Source organism: Phyllobates terribilis, unplaced genomic scaffold, assembly GCF_046119375.1.
Source record: "Phyllobates terribilis strain yellow unplaced genomic scaffold, ASM4611937v1 Scaffold_4__5_contigs__length_816908805, whole genome shotgun sequence".
NCBI lineage: Eukaryota > Metazoa > Chordata > Amphibia > Anura > Dendrobatidae > Phyllobates > Phyllobates terribilis.
Genome location: NW_027362764.1, coordinates 7,704,598 through 7,717,660, shown reverse-complemented (window position 1 = coordinate 7,717,660; position 13,063 = coordinate 7,704,598).

Here is a 13,063-nt window from a genome sequence, read left to right as displayed (position 1 = left end):
GCAACCACCCTTCTATATTCCTCTTCATCCTGGTCCTTCCCAATACCGCCAACTATCACAGAGTCATCCGAGTACTTCTGGAGGTAACAACGGTCTGATTTATACTGAAAGTCAGCTGTGTACAATGTAAAGAGGAATGGCGACAGCACTGTTCCCTGCGGGGCTCCGACACTGCTCAGTACACTATCTGATGTAGCCGTCCCCCACCTAACAAACTGTGGCCTATCCGACAGGTAGTCAATTATCCAATTCACAAGTCCCTCATCCACCGCCATTTTAATCAACTTTCCACGCAGTAAGAGTGGCTGTAATGTGTTGAACGCACTAGAGAAATCAAAGAACAAAGCACGCACTGTGGTTCCATCATTGTCCAAAAAGGAATGTACTGTTTGTAGCAGAGACGCTACAGCATCGTCCACCCCCAGTCCCTGCCGGTACGCAAACTGAAGAGCATCAGTATGCGCCATCACCCTCGGACACAAGTGAGCAAGTACTATTCTCTCCAAGGACTTCATCGCATGCGATGTTAAGGCCACCGGTCTATAGTCCCCCGGGGAAGCCGGGAAGGTAGTCTTGGGAACCAGCACCAGGCAGGAAGTCTTCCATAGCACTGGTACTCTCTTTGATTGTAAGCTCTGGTTAAAGAGATGCTGGAAGACAGTACACAACTCATTTGCACACACTCTGAGGACACGTGGACTGAGACCGTCAGGCCCTGCTGCTTTGCCAATGGCCAGCTTACTAAACTGGTCCCTCACGTCATTTTTGGAGACCGAGAAATGATCTATTTCACCCCCTGTTAATTTAGCTAGTTGTTCCCCGACCTCCTCCCCCTTCCCTGCTGCTACCGCACCTTTATTGCTGAATCTATTGAAGAACTCATTCATTTCATTAGCCATTCTAAGTCCACCACCCACCTGCTCCGACCTTGCCTTAAACCCAGTCACTAGCTTCATTTCAGCCCACACCTCTCTGGAGCTTTTTCGTGCAAATTGATTTTCTAATTTAACTCTGAATGCCTCACGGGCAATCTTAATTTTCCCCTTTAGGTCTCGCTGTATAATTTTCAATGCCTCCTTGTCCTTCCTTTTAAAAGCCAGTTTTTTCATGTTTAGTAAATGTTTCAACTCTTTTGTAATCCATGGCTTATTGTTTGCATAACACCGAATCTCTTGAACAGGTACTACAATGTCCATACAGAAGTTGATGTAATCAGTAACTCTGCCAGTAATCTCATTAACATCACAATTCTCTTTCATGGTACACAACACCTCCCAGTTATCTATATACTAGTTATCTGGTCACTATGTGGTACTGTGTATACTATATACTGTATATACTAGTTATCTGGTCACTATGTGGTGCTGTGTATACTATATACTGTATATACTAGTTATCTGGTCACTATGTGGCGCTGTCTATACTATATACTGTATATACTAGTTATCTGGTCACTATGTGGTACTGTCTATACTATATACTGTATATACTAGTTATCTGGTCACTATGTGGTACTGTCTATACTATATACTGTATATACTAGTTATCTGGGCACTATGTGGTACTGTGTATACTATATACTGTATATACTAGTTATCTGGGCACTATGTGATACTGTGTATACTATATACTGTATATACTAGTAATCTGGGCACTATGTGGTACTGTGTATACTATATACTGTATATACTAGTTATCTGGGCACTATGTGGTACTGTGTATACTATATACTGTATATACTAGTTATCTGGGCACTATGTGGTGCTGTGTATACTATATACTGTATATACTAGTTATCTGGGCACTATGTGGTACTGTGTATACTATATACTGTATATACTAGTTATCTGGGCACTATGTGGTACTGTGTATACTATGTACTGTATATACTAGTAATCTGGGCACTATGTGGTACTGTGTATACTATATACTGTATATACCAGTTATCTGGGCACTATGTGGTGCTGTGTATATTATATATTGTATATACTAGTTATCTGGGCACTATGTGGTGCTGTGTATATTATATATTGTATGCACAGTCATGGACGAAAGTGTTGTTACACTTGAAATAGTTCCTTGAGATTGTTGATATTGTTCTACAATGTTGGTTTTCAAGTCCTCAGACATTTCTCTTCTCCTCTTTCTGTTCTCCGTGCTTAGTGTGGCACACAGACACAATGCAGAGAGATTGAGTTGACTTCTCCCCTTTCAATCTGGTTTCAGGTGTGATTTTCATATTGCCCACGCCTGTTACTTGCCATAGGTAAGTTTGAACGAGCATCACATGCTTGAAATAAAGTTGTTTACCCACAATTTTGGAAAGGTGCCAACAATTTCTGCTTTTACAAAACACAGAAAGGAAATAAACCTGGTAGAGATGCTGCATTTTCATGAACAATTTTAAGGGTGACAAAACTTTCGGTCACATGACTGTAACTAGTTAACTGGTCATTATGTGGTACTGTGTATACTTTAATTCATGTGTCATCCTCCAGTCCCATCTAGAGCTGCAGTCACTATTCTGCTGTTACATCATGTGTTATCCTCCAGTCCCATCTAGAGCTGCAGTCACTATTCTGCTGTTACATCATGTCTTATCCTCCAGTCACCTCCAGAGCTGCAGTCACTATTCTGCTGTTACATTGTGTCTTATCCTCCAGTCACCTCCAGAGCTGCATTCACTATTCTGCTGTTACATCGTGTCTCATCCTCCAGAGCTGCAGTCACTATTCTACTGTTACATCGTGTCTTATCCTCCAGTCACCTCCAGAGCTGCAGTCACTATTCTACTGTTACATCCTTTCTTATCCTCCAGTCACCTCCAGAGCTGTAGTCACTATTCTGCTGTTACATCATGTCTTATCCTCCAGTCCCATCTAGAGCTGCAGTCACTGTTCTGCTGTTACATCATGTCTTATCCTCCAGTCACCTCCAGAGCTGCAGTCACTATTCTGCTGTTACATCGTGTCTTATCCTCCAGTCACCTCCAGAGCTGCAGTCACTATTCTGCTGTTACATCATGTCTTATCTTCCAGTCACCTCCAGAGCTGCAGTCACTATTCTGCTGTTACATCATGTCTTATCCTCCAGTCCCATCTAGAGCTGCAGTCACTATTCTGCTGTTACATCATGTCTTATCCTCCAGTCACTTCCAGAGCTGCAGTCACTATTCTGTCGTTACATCGTGTCTTATCCTCCAGTCACCTCCAGAGCTGCAGTCACTATTCTGCTGTTACATCATGTCTTATCCTCCAATCACCTCCAGAGCTGCAGTCACTATTCTGCTGTTACATCGTGTCTTATCCTCCAGTCTCCTCCAGAGCTGCAGTCACTATTCTGCTGTTACATCATGTCTTATCCTCCAGTCACCTTCAGAGCTGCAGTCACTATTCTGCTGTCACATCATGTCTTATCCTCCAATCACCTCCAGAGCTGCAGTCACTATTCTGCTGTTACATCATGTCTTATCCTCCAGTCACCTCCAGAGCTGCAGTCACTATTCTGCTGTTACATGGTGTCTTATCCTCCAGTCACCTCCAGAGCTGCAGTCACTATTCTGCTGTTACATCATGTCTTATCCTCCAGTCACCCCCAGAGCTGCAATCACTATTCTGCTGTTAAATCGTGTCTTATCCTCCAGTCACCTCCAGAGCTGCAGTCACTATTCTGCTGTTACATGGTGTCTTATCCTCCAGTCACCTCCAGAGCTGCAGTCACTATTCTGCTGTTACATCATGTCTTATCCTCCAATCACCTCTAGAGCTGCAGTCACTATTCTGCTGTTACATCATGTCTTATCCTCCAGTCACCTTCAGAGCTGCAGTCACATCATGTCTTATCCTCCAATCACCTCCAGAGTTGCATTCACTATTCTGCTGTTACATCATGTCTTATCCTCCAGTCACCCCCAGAGCTGCAGTCACTATTCTGCTGTTACATCGTGTCTTATCCTCCAGTCCCATCTAGAGCTGCAGTCACTATTCTGCTGTTACATCATGTCTTATCCTCCAGTCACCTCCAGAGCTGCAGTCACTATTCTGCTGTTACATCCTGTCTTATCCTCCAGTCCCATCTAGAGCTGCAGTCACTATTCTGCTGTTACATCATGTCTTATCCTCCAGTCACCCCCAGAGCTGCAGTCACTATTCTGCTGTTACACCATGTCTTATCCTCCAGTCACCCCCAGAGCTGCAGTCACTATTCTGCTGTTACATCGTGTCTTATCCTCCAGTCACCTCCAGAGCTGCAGTCACTATTCTGCTGTTACATTATGTCTTATCCTCCAGTCCCATCTAGAGCTGCAGTCACTATTCTGCTGTTACATCATGTCTTATCCTCCAGTCACCTCCAGAGCTGCAGTCACTATTCTGCTGTTACATCCTATCTTATCCTCCAGTCCCATCTAGAGCTGCAGTCACTATTCTGTCGTTACATCGTGTCTTATCCTCCAGTCGCCTCCAGAGCTGCAGTCACTATTCTGCTGTTACATCATGTCTTATCCTCCAGTCTCCTCCAGAGCTGCAGTCACTATTCTGCTGTTACATCATGTCTTATCCTCCAGTCACCCCCAGAGCTGCAGTCACTATTCTGCTGTCACATCATGTCTTATCCTCCAGTCTCCTCCAGAGCTGCAGTCACTATTCTGCTGTTACATCATGTCTTATCCTCCAGTCACCTTCAGAGCTGCAGTCACTATTCTGCTTTTACATCGTGTCTTATCCTCCAGTCACCTCCAGAGCTGCAGTCACTATTCTGCTGTTACATTATGTCTTATCCTCCAGTCACCCCCAGAGCTGCAGTCACTATTCTGCTGTTACATCATGTCTTATCCTCCAGTCTCCTCCAGAGCTGCAGTCACTATTCTGCTGTTACATCATGTCTTATCCTCCAGTCACCCCCAGAGCTGCAGTCACTATTCTGCTGTTACATCGTGTCTTATCCTCCAGTCACCTCCAGAGCTGCAGTCACTATTCTGCTGTTACATTATGTCTTATCCTCCAGTCCCATCTAGAGCTGCAGTCACTATTCTGCTGTTACATCATGTCTTATCCTCCAGTCACCTCCAGAGCTGCAGTCACTATTCTGCTGTTACATCCTGTCTTATCCTCCAGTCCCATCTAGAGCTGCAGTCACTATTCTGTCGTTACATCGTGTCTTATCCTCCAGTCGCCTCTAGAGCTGCAGTCACTATTCTGCTGTTACATCGTGTCTAATCCTCCAGTCTCCTCCAGAGCTGCAGTCACTATTCTGCTGTTACATCATGTCTTATCCTCCAGTCACCTTCAGAGCTGCAGTCACTATTCTGCTGTCACATCATGTCTTATCCTCCAATCACCTCCAGAGCTGCAGTCACTATTCTACTGTTACATCGTGTCTTATCCTCCAGTCACCCCCAGAGCTGCAGTCACTATTCTGCTGTTACATCGTGTCTTATCCTCCAGTCACCCCCAGAGCTGCAGTCACTATTCTGCTGTTACATCGTGTCTTATCCTCCAGTCACCTTCAGAGCTGCAGTCACATCGTGTCTTATCCTCCAGTCACCTCCAGAGCTGCAGTCACTATTCTGTCGTTACATCGTGTCTTATCCTCCAGTCGCCTCTAGAGCTGCAGTCACTATTCTGCTGTTACATCATGTCTTATCCTCCAGTCACCTCCAGAGTTGCATTCACTATTCTGCTGTTACATCATGTCTTATCCTCCAGTCACCCCCAGAGCTGCAGTCACTATTCTGCTGTTACATCGTGTCTTATCCTCCAGTCCCATCTAGAGCTGCAGTCACTATTCTGCTGTTACATCATGTCTTATCCTCCAGTCACCTCCAGAGCTGCAGTCACTATTCTGCTGTTACATCCTGTCTTATCCTCCAGTCCCATCTAGAGCTGCAGTCACTATTCTGCTGTTACATCATGTCTTATCCTCCAGTCACCCCCAGAGCTGCAGTCACTATTCTGCTGTTACATCATGTCCTATCCTCCAGTCACCCCCAGAGCTGCAGTCACTATTCTGCTGTTACATCGTGTCTTATCCTCCAGTCACCTCCAGAGCTGCAGTCACTATTCTGCTGTTACATCGTGTCTTATCCTCCAGTCCCATCTAGAGCTGCAGTCACTATTCTGCTGTTACATCGTGTCTTATCCTCCAGTCACCTCCAGAGCTGCAGTCACTATTCTGCTGTTACATCCTGTCTTATCCTCCAGTCCCATCTAGAGCTGCAGTCACTATTCTGCTGTTACATCATGTCTTATCCTCCAGTCACCCCCAGAGCTGCAGTCACTATTCTGCTGTTACATCATGTCTTATCCTCCAGTCACCCCCAGAGCTGCAGTCACTATTCTGCTGTTACATCGTGTCTTATCCTCCAGTCACCTCCAGAGCTGCAGTCACTATTCTGCTGTTACATCGTGTCTTATCCTCCAGTCCCATCTAGAGCTGCACTCACTATTCTGCTGTTACATCATGTCTTATCCTCCAGTCCCATCTAGAGCTGCAGTCACTATTCTGCTGTTACATCGTGTCTTATCCTCCAGTCACCTCCAGAGGGGTCCCTGGTGGTCAGCAGTGCCACTCATGTACGGACCCTGGTGGTCAGCAGTGCCACTCATGTACGGTCCCTGGTGGTCAGCAGTGCCACTCATGTACGGTCCCTGGTGGTCAGCAGTGCCACTCATGTACGGACCCTGGTGGTCAGCAGTGCCACTCATGTACGGTCCCTGGTGGTCAGCAGTGCCACTCATGTACGGTCCCTGGTGGTCAGCAGTGCCACTCATGTACGGACCCTGGTGGTCAGCAGTGCCACTCATGTACGGTCCCTGGTGGTCAGCAGTGCCACTCATGTACGGTCCCTGGTGGTCAGCAGTGCCACACATGTACGGTCCCTGGTGGTCAGCAGTGCCACTCATGTACGGACCCTGGTTGTCAGCAGTGCCACTCATGTACGGTCCCTGGTGGTCAGCAGTGCCACTCATGTACGGTCCCTGGTGGTCAGCAGTGCCACTCATGTACGGTCCCTGGTGGTCAGCAGTGCCACTCATGTACGGTCCCTGGTGGTCAGCAGTGCCACTCATGTACGGTCCCTGGTGGTCAGCAGTGCCACTCATGTACGGTCCCTGGTGGTCAGCAGTGCCACTCATGTACGGTCCCTGATGGTCAGCAGTGCCACTCATGTACGGTCCCTGGTGGTCAGCAGTGCCACTCATGTACGGTCCCTGGTGGTCAGCAGTGCCACTCATGTACGGACCCTGGTGGTCAGCAGTGCCACTCATGTACGGTCCCTGATGGTCAGCAGTGCCACTCATGTACGGTCCCTGGTGGTCAGCAGTGACACTCATGTACAGTCCCTGGTGGTCAGCAGTGCCACTCATGTACAGTCCCTGGTGGTCAGCAGTGCCACTCATATACGGACCCTGGTGGTCAGCAGTGCCACTCATATACGGACCCTGGTGGTCAGCAGTGCCACTCATGTACAGTCCCTGGTGGTCAGCAGTGCCACTCATGTACAGTCCCTGGTGGTCAGCAGTGCCACTCATGTACGGTCCCTGGTGGTCAGCAGTGCCACTCATGTACGGTCCCTGGTGGTCAGCAGTGCCACTCATGTACGGTCCCTGGTGGTCAGCAGTGCCACTCATGTACGGACCCTGGTGGTCAGCAGTGCCACTCATGTACGGTCCCTGATGGTCAGCAGTGCCACTCATGTACGGTCCCTGGTGGTCAGCAGTGACACTCATGTACAGTCCCTGGTGGTCAGCAGTGCCACTCATGTACAGTCCCTGGTGGTCAGCAGTGCCACTCATGTACAGTCCCTGGTGGTCAGCAGTGCCACTCATGTACGGTCCCTGGTGGTCAGCAGTGCCACTCATGTACGGTCCCTGGTGGTCAGCAGTGCCACTCATGTACGGTCCCTGGTGGTCAGCAGTGCCACTCATGTACGGTCCCTGGTGGTCAGCAGTGCCACTCATGTACGGACCCTGGTGGTCAGCAGTGCCACTCATGTACGGTCCCTGGTGGTCAGCAGTGCCACTCATGTACGGTCCCTGGTGGTCAGCAGTGCCACTCATGTACGGTCCCTGGTGGTCAGCAGTGCCACTCATGTACGGTCCCTGGTGGTCAGCAGTGCCACTCATGTACGGACCCTGGTGGTCAGCAGTGCCACTCATGTACGGACCCTGGTGGTCAGCAGTGCCACTCATGTACGGACCCTGGTGGTCAGCAGTGCCACTCATGTACGGACCCTGGTGGTCAGCAGTGCCACTCATATACGGACCCTGGTGGTCAGCAGTGCCACTCATGTACAGTCCCTGGTGGTCAGCAGTGCCACTCATGTACAGTCCCTGGTGGTCAGCAGTGCCACTCATGTACGGTCCCTGGTGGTCAGCAGTGCCACTCATGTACGGTCCCTGGTGGTCAGCAGTGCCACTCATGTACGGTCCCTGGTGGTCAGCAGTGCCACTCATGTACGGTCCCTGGTGGTCAGCAGTGCCACTCATGTACGGACCCTGGTGGTCAGCAGTGCCACTCATGTACGGACCCTGGTGGTCAGCAGTGCCACTCATGTACGGTCCCTGGTGGTCAGCAGTGCCACTCATGTACGGTCCCTGGTGGTCAGCAGTGCCACTCATGTACGGACCCTGGTGGTCAGCAGTGCCACTCATGTACGGTCCCTGGTGGTCAGCAGTGCCACTCATGTACAGACCCTGGTGGTCAGCAGTGCCACTCATGTAGGATATCTCAGTGCTAATGTACAGCTGACAGTGCAGGACTGAATGTCTGTCCTGCAGACAGTGGGGGTCTCCGTCTGTCCAGCAGACAGTGGGGGTCTCCGTCTGTCCTGCAGACAGTGGGGGTCTCCGTCTGTCCTGCAGACAGTGGGGGTCTCCGTCTGTCCTGCAGACAGTGGGGGTCTCCGTCTGTCCTGCAGACAGTGGGGGTCTCCGTCTGTCCTGCAGACAGTGGGGGTCTCCGTCTGTCCTGCAGACAGTGGAGGTCTCCGTCTGTCCAGCAGACAGTGGGGGTCTCCGTCTGTCCAGCAGACAGTGGGGGTCTCCGTCTGTCCAGCAGACAGTGGGGGTCTCCGTCTGTCCAGCAGACAGTGGGGGTCTCCGTCTGTCCTGCAGACAGTGGGGGTCTCCGTCTGTCTTGCAGACAGTGGGGGTCTCCGTCTGTCCAGCAGACAGTGGGGGTCTCCGTCTGTCCAGCAGACAGTGGGGGTCTCCGTCTGTCCAGCAGACAGTGGGGGTCTCCGTCTGTCCAGCAGACAGTGGGGCCTCCGTCTGTCCAGCAGACAGTGGGGGTCTCCGTCTGTCCAGCAGACAGTGGGGGTCTCCGTCTGTCCAGCAGACAGTGGGGGTCTCCGTCTGTCCTGCAGACAGTGGGGGTCTCCGTCTGTCCTGCAGACAGTGGGGGTCTCCGTCTGTCCTGCAGACAGTGGGGGTCTCCGTCTGTCCTGCAGACAGTGGGGGTCTCCGTCTGTCCTGCAGACAGTGGGGGTCTCAGTCTGTCCTGCAGACAGTGGGGGTCTCCGTCTGTCCTGCAGACAGTGGGGGTCTCCGTCTGTCCTGCAGACAGTGGGGGTCTCCGTCTGTCTTGCAGACAGTGGGGGTCTTGTGTGCAGCCTCACCTTTCTCTCCATGTGCCTCTGGGTTCTGGTTCTGTTGGTTCTCTTGGGTCAGGACACATCACACATGCGCAACCGGAGGCAACAATAGCGGCTGAGTCCACTGACTCCAGGGAGCGTCACACAACATACTGTGTATTATACACAGATATATGGGAGCGTCACACAATATCCTGTATATTATACACAGATACGAGGGAGCGTCACACAATATCCTGCATATTATACACAGATATAAGGGAGCGTCACACAATATCCTGTATATTATACACAGATACGAGGGAGCGTCACACAATATCCTGCATATTATACACAGATATAAGGGAGCGTCACACAATATCCTGTATATTATACACAGATATAAGGGAGCGTCACACATTATCCTGCATATTATAAACAGATATAAGGGAGCGTCACACAATATCCTGTATATTATACACAGATATAAGGGAGTGTCACACAATATCCTGTATATTATACACAGATATAAGGGAGCGTCACACATTATCCTGCATATTATAAACAGATATAAGGGAGCGTCACACAATATCCTGTATATTATACACAGATATAAGGGAGCGTCACACAATATCCTGCATATTATAAACAGATATAAGGGAGCGTCACACAATATCCTGTATATTATACACAGATATGAGGGAGCATCACACAATATCCTGTATATTATACACAGATATAAGGGAGCGTCACACAATATCCTGTATATTATACACAGATATAAGGGAGCGTCACACAATATCCTGTATATTATACACAGATACGAGGGAGCGTCACACAATATCCTGTATATTATACACAGATATAAGGGAGCGTCACACAATATCCTGTATATTATACACAGATATAAGGGAGCGTCACACAATATCCTGTATATTATACACAGATATAAGGGAGCGTCACACAATATCCTGTATATTATACACAGATACGAGGGAGCGTCACACAATATCCTGTATATTATACACAGATATAAGGGAGCGTCACACAATATCCTGTATATTATACACAGATACGAGGGAGCGTCACACAATATCCTGTATATTATATACAGATATAAGGGAGCGTCACACAATATCCTGTATATTATACACAGATATAAGGGAGCGTCACACAATATCCTGTATATTATACACAGATATAAGGGAGCGTCAAACATTATCCTGTATATTATATACAGATATAAGGGAGCGTCACACAATATCCTGTATATTATACACAGATATAAGGGAGCGTCACACAATATCCTGTATATTACACACAGATATAAGGGAGCGTCACACAATATCCTGTATATTATACACAGATATAAGGGAGCGTCACACAATATCCTGTATATTATACACAGATATAAGGGAGCGTCACACAATATCCTGTATATTATACACAGATATAAGGGAGCGTCACACAATATCCTGTATATTATACACAGATATAAGGGAGCGTCACACAATATCCTGTATATTATACACAGATATAAGGGAGCGTCACACATTATCCTGTATATTATACACAGATATAAGGGAGCGTCACACATTATCCTGTATATTATACACAGATACGAGGGAGCGTCACACAATATCCTGTATATTATACACAGATATAAGGGAGTGTCACACAATATCCTGTATATTATAAACAGATATAAGGGAGCGTCACACAATATCCTGTATATTATAGACAGATATAAGGGAGCGTCACACAATATCCTGTATATTATACACAGATATAAGGGAGTGTCACACAATATCCTGTATATTATACACAGATATAAAGGAGCGTCACACAATATCCTGTATATTATACACAGATATAAGGGAGCGTCACACATTATCCTGCATATTATACACAGATACAAGGGAGCGTCACACAATATCCTGTATATTATACACAGATATAAGGGAGCGTCACACAATATCCTGCATATTATACACAGATATAAGGGAGCGTCACACAATATCCTGCATATTATACACAGATATAAGGGAGCGTCACACAATATCCTGTATATTATACACAGATATAAGGGAGTGTCACACAATATCCTGTATATTATAAACAGATATAAGGGAGCGTCACACAATATCCTGTATATTATAAACAGATATAAGGGAGCGTCACACAATATCCTGTATATTATACACAGATACGAGGGAGCGTCACACAATATCCTGTATATTATACACAGATATAAGGGAGTGTCACACAATATCCTGTATATTATACACAGATACGATGGAGCGTCACACAATATCCTGTATATTACACACAGATATAAGGGAGCGTCACACAATATCCTGTATATTATACACAGATATAAGGGAGCGTCACACAATATCCTGTATATTATACACAGATATAAGGGAGCGTCACACATTATCCTGTATATTATACACAAATATAAGGGAGCGTCACACATTATCCTGTATATTATACACAGATATAAGGGAGCGTCACACAATATCCTGTATATTATACACAGATATAAGGGAGCGTCACACAATATCCTGTATATTATACACAGATATAAGGGAACGTCACACAATATCCTGTATATTATACACAGATATAAGGGAGCGTCACACATTATCCTGTATATTATACACAGATATAAGGGAGCGTCACACAATATCCCGTATATTATACACAGATATAAGGGAGCGTCACACAATATCCTGTATATTATACACAGATATAAGGGAGCGTCACACAATATCCTGTATATTATACACAGAAATAAGGGAGTGTCACACAATATCCTGTATATTATACGCAGATACGAGGGAGCGTCACACAAAATCCTGTATATTATACAAAGATATAAGGGAGCGTCACACATTATCCTGTATATTATACACAGATATAAGGGAGCGTCACACAATATCCTGTATAATATACACAGATATAAGGGAGCGTCACACAATATCCTGTATATTATACACAGATATAAGGGAGCGTCACACAATATCCTGTATATTATACACAGATATAAGGGAGCGTCACACAATATCCTGTATATTATACACAGATATAAGGGAGCGTCACACAACATACTGTATATTATACACAGATATAAGGGAGGGTCACACAATATCCTGTATATTATACACAGATATAAGGGAGCGTCACACAATATCCTTTATATTATACACAGATAAGAGGGAGCGTCACACAATATCCTGCATATTATACACAGATATAAGGGAGTGTCACACAATATCCTGTGTATTATACACAGATATAAGGGAGCGTCACAGAATATCCTGTATATTATACACAGATATAAGGGAGCGTCACACAATATCCTGTATATTATACACAGATATAAGGGAGCGTCACACAATATCCTGCATATTATACACAGATATAAGGGAGCGTCACACATTATCCTGTATATTATACACAGATATAAGGGAGCGTCACACAATATCC